Source organism: Falco rusticolus, chromosome 12 (assembly GCF_015220075.1).
Source record: "Falco rusticolus isolate bFalRus1 chromosome 12, bFalRus1.pri, whole genome shotgun sequence".
In the NCBI taxonomy this organism is placed as follows: Eukaryota; Metazoa; Chordata; class Aves; order Falconiformes; family Falconidae; genus Falco; species Falco rusticolus.
In genome coordinates, this window is record NC_051198.1 from 6,399,032 (window position 1) to 6,417,307 (window position 18,276).

The following is an 18,276-nucleotide window of genomic DNA, read 5'->3' on the forward strand; positions in this document are numbered from 1 at the left end:
ACTCATCACAGCTCCATTGATTTCAAAGCCTGCAAACAGAGAGAATTGCACTTCTCAGTTCCAAAAGTCTGCTCACAGTTGTAAATAGCTTTGTTTCCTGCAAACTAGCAATATCCCCCAAAAGCATAACCTCATTCTAAGCATGGATTAAACTGGCTTGTTTGTTTGCACTCACTTAAAGCTTAGGGATTGAACAGAGCATATGGCCAAAATTCTGTGGGGAACTACAAATATATTATATTACATTGTGTGCTAATACATTGGTGTGCACTACTGTGTTTTCATGCTCACAGAAAAGTTAGGCAAAAGAAACAAGTGGAGACTGCAGCACCAAACAAAGGTCAATTTTACTCTGTACGCTGTAAAATTAAACAGTGATGAGGCACTAAAAAAGCCTTAAAATGACAAATGTGAAGATGGATTTTTCAAACTGTTATCCCACATCTTTGTTGTTGCTGTTTCTACAGGCAAAAAATGCCTGTGATGCTCCTTTGCGGAGCACTGTGTGTGAACGAGGCACTGACTCGCTGTGGTTGGCAGGAGTTTGGGGGTCCCTGCTCCAGCTGCTTGCTTGGTTGCAGTGGAGCTAGCTGAATTTTGAGTCTGTTTCTGCACCCATGGCCTGAGGCAGTCTGAGCTGGGCTCCGAGGGCTTGGCATCTGCCTCCTTTTCCTAGGCTTGAACATAACGCCTAGTTGACAACAGCTTTACTGAAACTGGCCTTACTCAGCCAGTGCCAGCAATGCCCAGAAATGCTGCTGGAGGAGCACTGGGTATTTTCAGATCAGAGATGCCTCATGCCTTTAGATACCTTTAGGTTTACACAGCAGCCAGAAGGAGTTTTATCCATGGCTTGATTTTCACACCTCTCAGTTCAGCCTGCATCCTGCTTTGTGGGTCTTCCGTCCTTCCGTTCAGCTTTTAGACAAGTGTTTGAATGGTTCCCTAGTTAAGGTTACATGCGCAAGAGGAGAATTCAAATCTGATGATGGTTTATTCCATGAAAAATGGAGTTTAACCCTTACTTGCTGTCTCTGACACAAGCACATGGACACACCCGTGTCTGTATCTCCTTTCCTCCATAAAACATAGAGCAAGTGATCCTCTTCCTCCTTCCTCCATGTCCAATACCTTTGTGACTCTCTCTGTGCTAGTGGGATTTGTCCAGAGCCACCTTCTCATGGCAGTTGAGCTTGGCCTAAAACCCCCATTGTCAAGGCTCCTGGAGACCTCAGACTAGTCACACCTCTGTGCCAGATAATAGACCCTTGAGATTTGATTATGTTGTGACTACTTGTCCTTTACACATCGGTTAATAGGTATTCACAGTCTGGCATTGCTGGAAATGATTCAGTCAAACCAGACAGTGGAGCTGTGGGAGGGCACCCAGCCAAGGCAGGGGGAGGTGGGGTCAGCAGTGGAGACCCAGATTCACTGAGTATTTAAGTCCTAGTTGCTCTTTAAGCAGCTAGTTGGGAATCAGGTACCAAAACACCTTTGGGGATCTGGCTCTGCACATCTAAGAGAGAAATCAGGAAATTGGTGGCGACTCATCTCTGAGGGTTTATGTTAAAATTGTATTTTAAATCTCCCTATTTTTAAATGTAAGCCTCAGGGGAATCTTGGCTTGGCTTGAATTGGAGCACCCTAACACAGACAGGTCCTTAAAAAAGCCCACAGCTTAACTGTGTATCTAGAGATACTGAAAATGCAGGGGGAAAATGAAACTTAGGCCTAGATATTCCCCCAAATTTACTTAGAAGCAGCCTAGAGCACATAGACGCAAGTGCCACTGATGGTCAAAATTCAGTAGTTGCATAAACAACAGTGAGTGACACAAAATAATTAGGAGTTTGGCACAGAGGGTTTGATCCTCAAATTGTTCTGATTGCAGAGCCCTTAACAGACTGGGACAAGCCTTGGCATCTAAGCCTGGGAAAATGCAGAAATCAGAGAGGCTGTGAAATGTTCAGTGCCAAAGCAGGTATATTTTTCCTCTCTTTTTTGCTTTCTGCCCTAGTTCAATTTATCTCCCAGCCACATACTTCAGGCATAGATGAGCAGCACTTGGATAAATGAGGTATTTCCCTCTCTGCTGAGAAAAAGAAAAAAGAAAATGTCTGAGGAAGGTGGAAGGTATTGAGGTGGTCTTTGTGTTATCACTGACTCCAGGAGAGCCCATGAATTACATCCAGGACCCAGTGACACTGCTCAGCACTTTGGTGTTTTGCTTGCTTAGCTGCCTCACAGCCCAGCTTTGCAGCATACAGGCTTGCGTGTTGGAGGCTGAAGGTGATTCTGTGAGCAGCCAGAAAGCTTCCACTGCCCGCGATCAGACCTCAAATTGTGGACAAAACAAGGGCTGTCGTTTTCTCCCTACTAACATACTGCAGTCTCTGCCCTTCATCGGCTCCTGGCCAGTAACATGGGAACCCACCTCATGCCACTCACATACAGGAAAGCATGTTCTCTGTCTCATAATTCACGAGCTGTGTCCATAAGTACTGGTTGTTCATCTTACTGAATATTTGCTGGAATGATTAGGAGGGAGCTGAATCATTCTTAGACCAAATTCTGGTTTTCTCTTTCCTCCTGCTTAATTTTTAGGCTTCACTTCTCACAGCTCTCCTGTACACAGTGTGAAATGAGTGTTTAAATACTATCAGATAGAGTCAATAAATTCCCCATGTGCTTTTTTTTTTTTAAAAAAAAAAAAAATCCCCCACAAAAAAACACCTCAAAGGATGCTAGAGAATCAGCTACAATTGCTTAGCACTTATTGCGACAGAAATCCTAGTGCTGCGGTGCAAAAGGCTGCCCCCCCTCTGCAACTCCTGGGATAGAGGCATCCGCGTTCCTGAACAGCGCAGAATATATCCCTTCCGTTGTTCATTTTAAGAATAACTGTAGGAAAGGTAGTTGGTCCTCCTAACCTTACAGGCAATGTTCATGATTTATTTAATGATTCTGCCCTATGTTGTTTTATTAAAATATGTGATTTCTGCTGCAGCAGAGCTTGAAAATGAATCTTAAATTGAACCCAGTTTTCTCACTGGAAATCTACCTTTTATCCTGCTCCCACCCCCTCCCTTTTACCATCCCTTATCCCTCTTTCCCTAAGTTATGCTGCATTTTACTTTGCCTCCACTGCATTTTCCTCCCTAGCTTTTGATACGAGGAGCCAAATTCATCCCTGCTGGTATCCAATGGACTGAAATTCTTCTCAAAGGCATTACTGGGCTGAATCCAAACCCAGCCAGCATTTTGCAGTGCTAGTGGCTTAGTCAAAACAACAGTTTATAATTCTTCTTTTCCTTTCCTTATCTACTGTTAATATGAATTATTAACAAGTACTAGTATTGCTCTTTTGAAAACCATACTTAATTTCAAAACCACCTATCAGACAAGCTGTCTGACTGAAAATTTCTTTTTAACTTTCTGTGTGCACTAGGAACTCGCAAAGCACAATGCGTGCGCACGGACAGCCTGGATTTCAGACCAAGACTCACTCTGGGATTCCTCTCGCCATCTGCAGTGCATACCTAACTGAAGTGCTGGGTACTATTAACCCATGCATGAGCTGGCCAGAAAAGGTTTGCTTTCCCAAACTGCCATTTATGACACTAAAACTGTTTCATTATCAGACTGCTGTTCCAGACCCCTCACCTGTGTGTGTGTGTGTGTGTGTGTGTGTGTGTGTGTGTCTGCACAGTGTTAATCTTACACCGTTAGTCTGTATTTACAGCCCTTAAACCTGACAGGTTCTCCCTTTCCCTGCGGTTTTCATGTGCACAGCTCATTAGATACTCTAATGCAGCAGGGAGCCCCTCTTGCCTGAGAATTCCTTTGTTGTATATTTAGCAAACTTTTGACTGCTTCCTTCCAAATGAGACTGAAGGACATATTTTCGTAGGAGAGGGTGAGAATTGCAAAGCACGATCTACAGTCACGTTTTTCTGTGGGGAACTACAGAGCAGGGGAGGAGGAATCACCCGCAGTTCTCTATCCTTCCCCCCCCCCTTCCCTCCCCTCCCCTCCCCTTCCCTCCCCCACCCCCATACAACCATAACACGAGATGAACGCACTCCAAAATTCAGCTGCATAGCCTTCCCTCTCTTCCGGTTTTCCTTGTCATGTCAAAAGGGGGGAAAAATACGATAAGGGTAGAATTATTGCTAATATGGGACTGGTGTTTTGACTCCGTCAGTCCGCAGACTATTTAGAAAAGCCTGTATGCATGGTGTCAGAGTTAAACATAGCCAGTGCTCAGTTATTGCTCACAGGAGAGGCTCAGACAGCGAAGAGGGAGGCATTGCTACTTGTCTGTAGGTCTGGATGGTTCCATAAATGAACACATGAAGGCTTGTGGAATGAAAAGGAAGGGATGACTGAGGTTATGAAAGAGCGTCGCACTTCAGATGCAATCCCCATCCTTCATTAAAATTCCCATTAAGAGATAAATTTTACAAAAATACAACATTTTGTATGAAATGAAAGGATTTCCTCCCCATTAGAAATCACAGTGGAGACAGCTCCATTTGCTCTAAATTAGGTACGCTCTGAATGAATATTTTAATTAATCCGTTATAAATAAGCCAGGCTCTTTCCTGGAACAGAGTTACCGTTTTCTTCCTCGGCAGCAGTGGGATGTGCTCACTCTGCTGTGTGTATGCATGTACGTGCCCAGGCTTTTGTTTGTTTTTAATTTCTCTCTCTCATTTTTGAACCCGTCCCTCAAATGATCAGTTACAACACATGTCCTTAACCGTGGATTTGCTCGTGTTTGGCTGCTCTTACTTAGGGGAGGGAGGAGAGGGGGAATAATCAGATCAACACACCCAGACCCCTGGCAGCATGTTTTGAGAAATAAAAAGAAGGAGAGAAGGAAGAATTCACACATAAAAATAGAAGCCCACGTAGGTTGGCCATATATGGAGTACCGGGGACTTCAGAGGGATACCCTCTTCGGACCACCCCTTTGGCGGAGGAAATCACTGCTGCAGGAGGCCCCCTTCCCCCCTCCCCAGGCTGTTCGCCAGCAGCCGTGCTCAGCCCCCAGCCCCGGCCCCGGCCCCGGCCCGCGGGTGCTGCGCTCCGCACCGCACCGCTCCGCTCCGCGCCCAGGGAGGCCGCAGAGGGGCGGTTGCGGAGAGGCGGTGGGGCCGCCTCGCCGGCGGTGCGCGATGCGCGGAGCGGTGCAGCGGCGGCGGTGATGACTCAAGCCCGCCCGGCCCGCTCTGCCCCCCTCCCGCTCCCGCCTCCCCCCCCCCCCCCCCCTCCTCCCGCCGGGGAGGGCTATTAAAAGCTGCTGACGTAGGAGCGGACGGCCATCTTTGATGAGGGCACGGCTCCCGATCCATTGAAGAAGGAGACCCGGGGAGGTCAGCAGCGGCTGTCCTTGCCTCCCATCTGCGGCACCGACCCACCGACCCCGCAGCCGCGGCCCGGCGTAGCGCTCCATAAGCAGAGGTAAGGGTGGGACACCACCGAGGGCACCGGCTGCGCAGGGGGGAGGGGACGGTATTTACGAAAATGAAATCAAAAAAAGGATATATTTAAAGAGGGACCTGTTCGGCTTTTTGTCTCCAGCCTCTGGGCTGCTACGGGGATGGAGGAAGACAGGGAAAAGGGGTGTAATTTCTCCGCCAGCCTCGTCGCCGGCTGGAGTCAGGGGAGGGAGTCGGGCTCTGCCTCTCCGCCGTGCCAGGCTAGCTTGCGGGTGGCAGGAGGCCGGAGGAGAAGGGAAGCCCGCGGGAGGTCGGAGGAGAAGGGGAACCAGCGCCATTCCCCCCGGAGCGGGAAGGAGGGCCCGCGACCGCGCTGCCCGGCTCGGCCGGACTGGGCTGATGCCGCCCGGGGCACTGCAGCGCCCTTCCCGCGTCGCACCGCGCCGGGCTGCGGCGGCGCTTCAGCACCGCGGACAGAGGCGGGAAGGAGGCGGGGGTCAGCACCGCGGACAGCGACCGGGCCCCTCCGCCCCGCGGGTCGGCACCGCGGAGAGCGCCGGCCGCGGTGGCCCCTGACCGGCCGCGGAGGCTGGCGCGGCGCCCCCCCGCCGGCAGCGCGCAAGGCTGGCCGCGCCGCGGAGGCGGGCGTGCTGCAGCGCCCTGCGGCTCCGCGCCTCCCCCCGGGCTGCCCTCCCCGGCGAGACCCGGCCATGGCACACGGGGAGCGCCGTCCCCGATGGGAAAGCGGCGGTGCTCACTCGTTCCGGGATAGGACCTCAGGCAGAAACAGTTGTGGTTGTACGCGGTCCCCCGGCAGCTCAGAGTGCGAAGAGGGAGAAATTTAAAAAAAAGGAAAAAAAAAAAAAAAAAAGGAGAGAAAAAAGAAAGAAAGGCAAATAGCTTGAGTTCCTGAAATTCATCGGCGTTCAGCACATCGGCCTCTCTCCCTGCCCTTTCGCAGGTGGAGAGGTATTTCTGCATGGGAAACGGGGGGTTACATAACAGCCAGCCGGCAGGGTCCCTCCGGGGCCGGGCACTGCCCGCGGGGGTCAGCAGCAGCCCCCCGGGGCTTCCCCCGCCTGTGGAATCTCCGCGCTCCGGGCCCTCGGCGCCTACCCCTCCGCACGGCACTTGCCGCGGGCTCTGGTGCCTCTGCGAGCCCGGGGGCTGGGGGCTTGCCAAGCCGCGGGGGGGTGGGGGGGCTGGGCCCTGTCCCGTCCGTCCCCCCCGCCCTCCGCGGCCGCGCTGCAGAGCGGTGCAGAGCCCGCCGCCTTATGTAACGTGCTGCCCCATCACGGCCAGGCACCAGCCGCACCGCGCTGCGGGCCCCGGCTCCTCTGGTCTGGCAGTCCTCCCCCCAGCCGTCCTTTCTGCTCCCCAGCACCCCAGTGTCCCCAGCCCCCTCACTGCGGCTCATTGCTGGAGAAGTTAGGAACTTCGCTGCTTTCTGCGGGGCAAATAAACAAGGGGAGAAGGGGGGGTCAGGCTGTGCGTCCAGACACTGTGCTGCGTAGCTGCGTCAAACCAGGGCCTCGGGATCTGCCAGATTTACGTGTTTGAATAATTGCTGCTGGTTTCATTCCCAGCTGAAAGGGGGGGGAAGGGGGGGGGGGAAGGGGGGCTGGTCTGCAGTGCAGCCCGGGGGTGGCAGAGCAGCCCCACAACCCATACCTGGCTGCTGCCAGTCCTGGCTGCAGCATCCGCAAGGACATGCTTGTCCCATACCCCCCACCCTGTCCTAGCTCTGGTCATGGAGCAGCTCTCCCATCAACCGTGGCAACATGAGGACGGCATGGCGCAGCCATCCCTGAGGGTGGCAAGGGAAGGGATGGGGCCATCTGGGAGATGAGTGCCTGGGGTGGGTATAGCTGGGGAAGCGACTCTTCCCTAGGTCCCCATCTCCCTGCATGTCCCTGCATCATGAGCGAAGATGCCAGGAATCTAGGAAAAAGCAGCAGTGGTTTTCCATTGCTACTGCATAGTGCAGAAGGGGTCAGCCAGGAGGTGACCACTGAAGAGTTTGATACCTAGGAGCAGCGCCAGAAAGACAACAGAGGTGACAAAACCAAAGGTGCAAATAGGCCTGATTTGCAAAAGCAAGAGCTTGAGGCTGCCTCTGAAGTCAGGAGGAGTTGCAGAAACTCAGCATGTTATGAAACAACATGCAGCTAAATAGCAACCCCCAAATAAATAGTTTAACTTTCTTCCTACCACGGACTACAAAATTAGCGTGGCATTTCCAGGAGCATTCAGGACCAGGCTCTGTGACCACTGAACTCACGGGGGCAGTGAAAGAAAGAACTGCAGAATCCAGCCAGTACCGAACCATCAAAATACATCTAATGAGACGCAGCTCCAATCTGCAGATTTATTGCACTGGAGGTGGGAGCTGCTTTTCAGGTCAACGGAAAGCTTTTCATTTGTCTCTGTATGCTTTAGGTATGGCAACAAACAGCAAGACTGAAGTGCTAAGGTAAATAAAGCACGGTCTCTACCTAATGCTTGCACTGTTTTAACTGAGCAAGGTAATGAAACAACATACTTTCTTGTCAGTATGAACAATTTCAGAAACTTTTATGTCTCTGTGTCACAAGGCTATAGCTTCTGCATATGTAGCAACCCTTGGGGAAAAATTGAAACTATGTGGCACAGTGTAGCACTCACTTTGTTAATGGTTTCTTTCAGGAATGTAGGGAAGCCTAGGAAAAGAAACTGATTTACCTTTGCCTCGGCTTGCTGTCACACAACTACTCCTTTTCTTGTATTTTTTCCTAAATCTGTGTCACAACTCTTTATAATATAAGCACAGTACTTTCATCTGTACATATTTATACACACACACACACACAAATTTCGGAGATTTCTAGGGTTATAAGCTAGGTAAAACCACAAAAAATATAGACTGACTTTGCAGCCTTCATTGGAAAGAGTGCATTTTTCTATCTATGAAGTTTCATCCACCATTACCGATGCAGTCACCTTTGGGCTGGGTGAGTGCCAGGCAAGCTGTAACAATAGACTTGTTCAAGCATTTTAGAGCATCTAACAGAGAGAAGAATAATGCGTTGCTTGAAAGCTGCAGCAGAATGCAGATCTCAGGCAGATCACAATTACCTCTAGGAAGCTGGACTTTGGAGCGGGCACCAGGGCTTACATATCTACTTCTGGGAGTGCTCGATATAGTTTGCCAAGGCCAGCAGTTATCAAAAATAGTTTCTTTTTACCTTATTATTTTTGAACCTTAAATGATATCTTTGCCCTTAGCTTCAATAAACTCTGGCTTTCTTCCCTATTGACCTTGCAGATTTAGCTTGCTGCATTATATTGCAACAAGCATTTCTCCAAAATGCACAAGTTATACTCCTAGTTCTTGTCTATCACCCTATTGTTACTCCCTCCAGAAATACTTAGATACACATATCCACCAGCAAAATCTTCCTCTCATCAGATCCTAGTTTTCAATATGCTGCCCCATATCCCACTAAATTTTCTAGGACTTTCCACCAAGCATAAAGAAAGTCAACTTCATAGGCTCCATTTATTTTTCCTGCTTTATGATGGCCCTGTGGCTGATGTTGTGACACTCAAAAGTGGATCTGAATGGCCTGGAGGGAGTGTTTGAACCACTTGGCCTGTTTTTTCCAAAGGAAATTTAGCTTTGCCTTTACATCTTTCATTGTGTTCATTTGTTATTTCCTCATCACTTACCTCATCTACCATCACCTACAATCCTTTTTTTGACTACCGCTAAAGAGCACTGTGGTGAAAGAAACACAAACTTGGGCAAAGCATTAGGACCCTGCTGTAAAGGATGATGAGCAGATTCCTGATTTTGATTTTTCCAAGAAGTCTAATCCAAAGTCAGTTGAAATCAGGGAAAATACTTCCACTGGTGAGGCAGGCTTTGCATGAGGCTCTGAATAAGCTCACCAGTCAGGCCGTGTGCTGCTACAGGTGAATGCAGGGTATGGAAAGCTTTTTATTCCCAGCAATGGGTGCATATTGATCAGCCCTGCAGTCCAAGAGAAAACCCTGCACATGATTTTATGGGGCTTGTAACAAAGAGAACTTTTGGCAGTTTAGGTTTTTCAAAGGGAAATAAGTGCTATGTACATATCCTCTTGAAATATACTGACATGCTGTAATTCTAAAGAGAATTCAATCATTGCATTATAACCTTTTTCTTTTCTTCTCTTTTTAATAAGATGAGATATGGTATCTTATCTTACCTGCTGGAGAAAGCTGAGTTCTAATACAAGCACAGGGAGAAGTAGAAGGAAATATTAAGTAATTAATCATGGCCATTCCTGGCCTTTGAAAGCTGGAAGTTAATACTGGCCAACCTGTGTTCTGTCTGGCTATTTAAAAGGGAAAATGTTTTTTTATTATTTTTTTTTTTTATAGCTAACAATGTTCTATTTCACTTTTAAAATGGGATTTAACTTATTATTGGCCCACATTGTCGATTGGTGTGAATTAGCGTAGCTGAGCGCTGTGCTATACTACAGGCTGATAAGCTCCAAAGCTGGGGCTCATCGTTCAAGTTTTAAAACAGAAATGGGTATACTTGCTGAAGGAGCAGGTTTTTCTGTAAACAGAAGTAACTGGAAATGCCATCCCCCCAAACCCTACTTTCTACCAGCCCGGTTTCATTGTCACAGATTCCCACAGACAAGGTTCACGTAGTTAGTCTGCCTCAGAAATGGTGACAGTAAGCAATGATGAAGCAGCAGAGGAGGAATACTGCATGTTATGGCTGTATTTCAGGTTGGGTTCTGCTGCACTCTGCTGGTACATAACACCAGCAGAACTTTTTACATGGTGTAAAACCCAGGACACAGCTGAATTTTTCCTAGAGGCCATTAGTGTGCAGAAAAAGTCAGAACTGTATCACTGGATGTGGAACAAAACCAAGCCTGCAGTTCCAGGTGCAGTTCGATTTAAAAGACTGCGCTTCCTGGCAGTAGCCATTCATTTTTCTTCCAAATTGGAAAGTCTTGGGAAGTTTTCCTGCATTCCAATAAATGCACAGGAAAATTATGCTTCTTCCATCATGTTCTTTAAGGCAGTATTTTTAATGTTTGACTACTAAGACATATTATCGGTAGATTAGAAGTAGGAAAGAATGAAGTCAAGTGTCACTGTACACATTTCTAAAACAAAAAGAGGGGAACAGTTCGTATACATTTTTATTATAATTATGGTTTTCCTTGTGCTTTTAATATGACACAGTTATTATGCCAGGGTTTACTGGTAGAATCCATGAGCAAAATGATAGTTATCATAGCTTGTGTCAGTGTTAACAACTAAAATGTACATCCTAGACATTACAAAAGGATGCTTCATGTAGGTGATTTTTGAAATGAATGCAAGATTTGTTATTTCTTACTCAAAACCTAGCAATTAACAGGGAGCTGCACATACAAAGGCATTGCAGAGTGCTTGGTAGGGCACGTTTGTGATTTAACATAGATCACTTCCATCTCTCACATTTTCTCAGTAGCATACCCTTACTAAAAATCCCAGGCAGCAAATCTCCAAAGGCTTTCACAGTCACTAGCCTGTCAAAGAGACTGGAAGGCTAGTGTGGCGTGGGTTGAAAACTAAAGGCTCCAATCACATCACAGCTATCGTGTTTGTCATGATGTATTTATTTGCTGTAATTACTCTCCACCTGAAGGAGAAGAATTCTGTTTCTGGGTTGCAATACAGTTGTACCAGAAGAAGTAATATATTTTTCCTTTTGTATAAACCAGTTATTTGGAAGATGTGCCAACTGCTCCTTTGGTTCCTTCCCCTCTCCTGGAAATTATAGCTCACAGTGGAACTGTGCAGATGCCAGTTCATTGATCCGCCCTACAGAGGTAAATATATTTCCTCCAGCTACTCTAAAAAATGTCATGAAACAAAAGTATACTTCTTCAGAAAAGCTGATCTGTCAAAATACTGTTACCATTCACTGATTTTTTTCTTAAACAGGAACAGAAGTCTTCCATGCATATTTAAGCATCTTTTAAAAGAAAAGGTACTAAAATTAGCTTCACCAATGCTTTAGATGCAAATTAAAGTTTTCTTTTTCCCTTCTACGTTAGTATTTTTTGGTTCAGTCTGGTCCTCATTCACATCCTTAGACACCTCAAAAGGATTTAGACAAGCTTACCTTTCTGCAGCCATCAGGGAACTGCTGTTTGATTCAGTGCAGCACTGCTCCTGCCTGGTACGCCTCTGCACCACGTGGTATGGACATGGACACACACCTCTCTGAGCTCAGGGCTGCCTGTGCTGAACAGCACTGACCCCGTAGGTGACTGACATTGTTAGGAGAGAAATTTCTGTTCTCTATTTATTAGGCACAGACATCTCTTAGGAATAATTTGTTCTCGCAGAAAACAGTAAGAAAGCTATTGCAATTTATTGGACTAGAGACATTCAGTAACAGTCACTTTAGCTTCAGATACTGTGGTTTAGTGATTAAATCACAGGGGCTGCATCCAGAATATCTGGAGTCAGGTGCAAGTATCAGATACTAAATTAATGTAACCTCTGTCAAGTGTCTCAATTACCTCCATCCAAAGAAGAAAGACTTGAGATTAAAACAACTTTTGGCTTGCATTCCTCAGCTTCATCTTAGGACCAGTACGTGTATCTTTGGAAAGGTATTTGTATGTTTATTAGGGCATAGCAGTCTCCACTGCCTGGGGATGCTGACCTAAAAACTGGTACCTGTAAAATGCAACATCCTCCCAACATAGGTGATTATCATTTGCTTAGCATTCAAGGGGCTGTTACACATGTTTACAAACCCCTTCAGGTTTGTAAAAGGCTTGGCTGGAAGGTGCCATATAAACCCAGATTATTAGTATTACATTCATGATAGCAAAAGAAGAAAGAGATTTCAGACCAGAAGGCAGATGAAACATTCACGCATTTGATCGTGCTCTCATGGCCTGGTATAACACAAGACAATGAGTTTGCCAGAGCCATGCATTTTGCCAAGGCTGCATTAAGCTGCAACGGGAGAGTGGGACTGAGCCCTCTCTCTTCGACAGCACTGGTTCCAAACTGGTAACGTGACAGCTGAATATACAGCCAGGATACGTTTTGTGACTATTTGAGTATTTCAGCCAAACATTTGCTTTTCCAGAGAGTATTCACCTAAGTGACACTTAAGTATGTGAAAAGCCCTGAAGAAACAATCTAAGGTATGTGAACCCAATTAAATTGAAATTCACCACTGACTTCTAACAGCTGTTCTCCCCAGAGGAGCATTTCTTTTATTTGCTCAGCTGTATGGAAATGTGTATTTGTTGCCTAGCCTTTTGAAGGATTTCCTATGGGATTTTGCCATTAAAAACATGTTCTTAGGATATGGTACCTGTTTTTGCAATTCCTGAAAATATATGTCTTTTTCATAGAGAGGAGCAAGAGACAGGAAGGCCAACAGCAGCAAAAGGTTTCAAAATGGTGCTGCCTGAATTCATGAAGGGCATTATATGACATAGCTGTTGGTGGTCACAAGAGACTAGATAAGATGGCAAGTCTCTTAAAGTCTGATTTTCCTAAGAGGTTTTTCTTATTTAAAAAAAAAGAGAGGAGAGAAAAAAGGCCTGGATGGCTCTGGTGTGGTGAAGGCTTGTCAGTTCAGTTCATTTTAGAGATGAGCACATCAAGAAAGAGACAGCAGAAAAAACCCTCAAGGCGCCAGGAATGCACTAAGTATAATTGAAAATGTCCTAGACCACTTGTGTTACACAAGAGTAGGACCATCTGCAGGCCTCAAATTTTTAATATTAGCAGGGCATTTTAAAATCTGTGCATTGCCTAGTTCCCTTTTTCTTAATTAATTGTTCTAAATAGTACAAAATAGCTGCTCCTGAAGCAACTCTTAGGCTCTGAAGATTATTTTCTAACCCTGGTAAACAAGAGCTGGTGTGCATTTCCAACAGGTTGACAAATAAGAATGCAAGAGAGCTGCAGACATCACAAAAAAGGTGTTAGGCTGCTGTAGTACCCCAACTCCCGGATTAGTGCCCGGGGCACTTAATGTTGCAGTATTGAACAGGATGATAGATGTTACCATGTGACAGAAGAGCCTAGCAGCACCTCTTGTCCTCTGGAGGCCTCAGTAACTATGCTGTCTTTTTGTTTCTTGGAGTCTAGGGTCTCTTCCTAGGCCCACCTCACCTTACCCAACCTCAGCTTTCCGTTCTCCTAATATTCCACAAATGCTCTGAGGGAAAGCACCCTGCCAAGCGAAGGAGGTGCAAGGAAAGACTCCTTTCAAAGGCAGGGGTCTCAGTATGCTGGTATGGACAGATGCAATGAGCCACCCAGAACACAAAGGGACAAACTCCTACAAGAGAGTAGGAACACGGGAACACAGTGCAGGTGGTGATGAAGTGTTTACTCTTAGGTCCTGGCTACATAAGCACCCTCAGCTACAAGGACCCCAGTATTTCCATCTTCTTTGACTGGTTCATTAAGTATAAGGCCAGAAGAGGTTACCCATGAGTGAGCTGAACCCCCTATAAAACAGAACATCCCACAGGCTACAGGGCTTCTCTGTATTAACTGCTTCTCCAGCAGTACAATTATCCAATCTTGATTTCAAATATCGCCCATGGTGGAGAATGTGACAATATATGTTTTTTAATTGAACAGTGAAATCCAATAAATTTTTTTATTGAGGATGCAACCATTTATCTGCAAAGCTATTAAACTGCTATTTAGATTGATGAACAGCTCTGCTGCTGCCCTACTGTGGATTTTCCCATTGTTACTCCTATTTCTTCATGGAGTAACACTTGCTTTCCTCTTCAACATTCATATTCTTGAAAGCTCTATTCTTTCCCAGTCAGGACCCCCTTATATTTCTGTTCTTTCCTTGTCCCCAGAAAGAATTTCCTTGCACTTAGGAGGTTAGTCACAAAGCTTTTAAAACATTCTGCAGCCTGGCAGGTGAAGAGATAAGACACTGATCCAATGACCAGGACATACTCTTTGGTGCTGGAGATTAGACTTTTAAACACAGAATGTGAGACTCCAGAGCTGTTTACGGATTTCAATTTCTTTACTTTCTTTTTGCGGTCTAGCCTGTTTTTGTGGTGACATTTCCAAGAAATGTGTTGTACACTGAGCTGGTCTCCAGACAAAGAGCTCTTCCTTTCATGCCTGCATCCAGAATCTGTTTCTCAAAACAATCTACTTTCCATAGTAGAGAAGTCAGAGAGCCTTCAAAATTTAACCGGGCTTTCTACTATTGTCGAACACGGTAGGCCACATCCTGGGCTTAGAAGAGTTACTTGTATCTTAACCAAACAGTGATCCACTGTACCAGTAAGTCTGAAGAAGTGGACCAGAGAATAAAAAAGAGGAGACAATAACTAGGAGAATGAAAAAACAAAGCCAAAACAAACAAATCCCAAACACAAAAAAAGACAAAAACCAGGTGAATTGAAATAGCAGAAAGGACGGGATGGACTTTTTGATTAATTCTCCTTGTTGCTGGTCTTTCCCTATCAGTACACCAGTGACAATTACCTAGACTTTAAAAGTAAACTTCAATACTCGAGTGTTTGGTAAAAGCATCTTAAAAGGTGCCCTGAAGTGTTAGGTTATAAAATTTTCTCAGTCCTGGTGTCCAGTCTGCATCCCTTTAGCAAACACGACCCTCTGTTCAATCTTTGCAGTTTAAAATGCAGAGGGTGTGCAGAGGCACACCCTTACTCCTAATCTCATGAGGGCAGAAACTTCTACCTCTTTCACTAAGAGAAGAAAACCTATAGCAGTTGATGGGCACAAACCCTAAAGGACAGCTTTGTAATCCACTGCTTCAGACTGAGAAAGAAAAGTCCTGACCAGCAGGCAGCACGACCCAAGCTCACACTCCAGTGTTTGACTTCACCTTAAACTTTTCTGCTGGCTACTCTCCTCAAGTGCCAATCTTTCTGGCAGCAGATCTCTTAGCAAAAAAGCCAGGCCAATGACAAAGCAAAGCCACCTTAGCTGCTTATTACCCCAAGTCTGATTCTTGACTCAAGATCTCTGCACTGCCAGCTGCGGGCAAAAATGGAGAGGGGATGTTCTCCTCTTCCTCCTGTGTCTCCTCTGCCCTGCTGCCAGACAGAGGAAGAGCAGACCCTAGGGAGTGAAGCAGAGGGGTGACATTCACATGCAGGCCTACAACTTGGCATGACATCTAGGAGCAGCATAGACATATCACAACATTGTTTATGCAGGCAATACATGTTCTTCATGTATTCAAGCTATGCTACCCTTAAGGATTGCAGCAAGTTAAGAGAAAAGAGGGAAATTATGAAGTAGCCCATGCTAGAAAAGGGGAGAATTAAGAACTAGCCCGAGTTTTGTCACAGTGAAGTCTTATAGATGCATATACAGACACCAAGACACCAGGCTGGCAGTATTTGTGAGAACTTTTTCCTTGTAGTTAGTGTTTAAGCTGAGCAAAATGTTAATGGCTGCTATCTGCTCACTGTGGTATTTGAGACACGCACTTGCTCTGCAGCACTTATGTTGAAAATAAAAGCAAACTAGTGTTTGTGATACCACAAGGTAGAGCTCAGACTTTTTTCTTTTAGCTGGAAAACTGAAAAAAGGCACTCACTTTTTTCAAGCGTGTCAGAAATAGAAGCCTATTTTAGAAGAGACATGAAGTTATCAGTGCAAATTAATAGTGCCAGATAGGGGGTTAAATTATTGCCTTACAGCTGAAGACATGAGAGAGAATGAAAGTGGTAGACTATAAAAAGGGTATCACCAGAAGTGATGAGATCCCACTGCGAGGTGGGATTTGTGAACACTGCGCTTGTGCTTATAAGCAGTTGCTCAGATGAATGGTTTTATGGGCCAGAGCGAGGGAGAGAGAGGGAAAAAAAACACAGTCATTTTTAAGATCATGTCTCATAGTTTACTGCTTTGCTCAGGACAAGATGTCCAGCAGCACAAGCTACAATTAAATACCATAGAGCTTTGCCTCCTGGGCTGGCTCACAGCTGCCAGAGCAGGGGAGCTTGCCAGAGCAGTCAAATAAATGTGGCTGTGTATTGGGTTTGTGTGGCAAGGTTTCGGTGGCAGGGGGCCTACAGGGGTGACTTCTGTGAGAAGATGCTAGAAGCTTCCCCTGTGTCTAATGGAGCCAATGCCCACTGACTCGAAGACAGACCTGCTGCTGGTCAAGGCCAAGCCCATCAGTGATGGTGGCAGCACCTCTGGGATAATGTACTTAAGAAGGGGGGAAAAAACCCCTGTGTAACTGCAGCCAGAGAGAGAAGTGAGACTATGTGAGAGGAACAACTCTGCAGATGCCAAGGGCCTTCAAAAATGAGTGGGAAGAGGAGCTCCAGGTGCCAGAGCAGAGGTTCCCCAGCAGCCCATGGTGAAGCCCATGGCAAGGCAGGCTGTGCCCCCAGCCCATGGAGCCCACAGAGGAGCAGAACCCTACCTGCAGCCCAGGGAGGGCTCCACACCAGGGCAGGGGGTGCCCAAAGGAGGCTGTGACCCATGGTCAGCCTGTGCTGGAGCAGCTCTGGGCAGGGCCTGTGGCCCCATGGAGAGAGGGGCCCGAGCTGGGACAGGGCTGGGGACCCCGCCTGCGGGGACCCTGCAGGGGACCCAGGCTGGAGCCGGTTGTGCCTGTGGATCTGCACTCCGTGGGAGGGACCCACGGGGAGCAGTTTGTGAAGAGCTGCAGCCCATGGGAAGGACTCATGTTGGAGAAGTTGTGGAGGACTCTGCCCCGTGGGAGGGACCCCATGCTGGAGCAGGGGGACAGTGTGAGGACCCCTCCCCCTGAGGAGGAAGGAGCGGCAGAGGCAACATGTGTGACAGCACAGCTGACCTCAGCCCCATTCCCTGTCTCCCTGTGCATCTCAGGGGGAGGAGGCAGAGAAAATCAGAAGTAAAGTCGAGCCTGGAAAGAAGGGAGGGGTTGGGGGAAGATGATGTAAGATTTAGGGGTTTATTTCTCATTACTCTACTCTGATTTTATTGGTAATAAATTAAACTAATTTCCCCAAGTCGAGTCTGTTTTGCCCACGACAGTAATTGGTGAGTGATCTCTCCCTGTCCTTACCTCGACCCACAAGGCTTTTGTTGTATTTTCTCTCTCCTGTCCATTTAAGGAGGAAAGTGACAGAGCAGCTTTGGTGGGCACCTGGCATTCAGCCAGGGTCAACCCACCGCAGGCTGTTGAGCTGAGACAGCGCTAACTGGGTCAGCTTCTGGAGCAACAGGGAGCTTTGTCAGAAAAATTCCAGGTTTAAGGGTGTTGTTGCTGAAAAATGACAGTTATTACATTAAGAAAGCAATTCTTTAATACAGATATTTCTCAAAACATTTCAGTTATGTTTCACTTGGGTAGGAAGAATGTTTCTTCCTATCTCATCTCCACTTCCAGTGGGTAAAGAGAAAGTAAAAACTCTTTTTTTGCTAATTATGAATAGGGCAAGGAAAAAATGAGGAAGGATTATAGAAAAATGTTCAAATGTCAAGTCTTCAGCAAAAATGGGACATTTCAAAAAACTGAGTAAGAACAGTTTTGAAAAGTCTTTTAGACCAGCACTTGGACTAGGGGTGTCCTGATGCATAAAGAGCTATAGGTATGTGCCAAAAACACTTGTGTAGACTTGTAGCAACAGGATGGCTAAGAACATGCCATGGGTAGGTCCTACCAGCCAGAGACAGCCCTTCTTCAGCTGACATATCATGCCAGTAACAAGACAACCTACAGTGTTGAAATAATCAGACCAATAGCTACAAGAAAAGGAAGTTGTTTCAGTGGCAGAATGCTTCCCAGTTCAACTGAGTATTT

At 46.6% G+C, this 18,276-nt stretch overlaps 1 protein-coding gene across 3 annotated transcripts in view; it reads left to right on the forward strand.

Annotated features, from left to right (window-relative positions):
- Nucleotides 1-5,315: 5,315 nt before the first annotated feature.
- Nucleotides 5,316-18,276, forward strand: part of SNAP25 (synaptosome associated protein 25) — a 66,257-nt gene continuing 53,296 nt past the window's right edge. The window contains exons 1-2 of one of the 3 annotated variants that reach the window (XM_037405613.1): nt 5,321-5,469; nt 11,204-11,311. The gene's annotated coding sequence lies outside the window, so the exon portion shown is untranslated. Of the gene's footprint in view, nt 5,470-11,203; nt 11,312-18,276 lie in introns of all 3 variants that reach the window. The other 2 variants (XM_037405614.1, XM_037405612.1) reach the window with 2 other exon arrangements.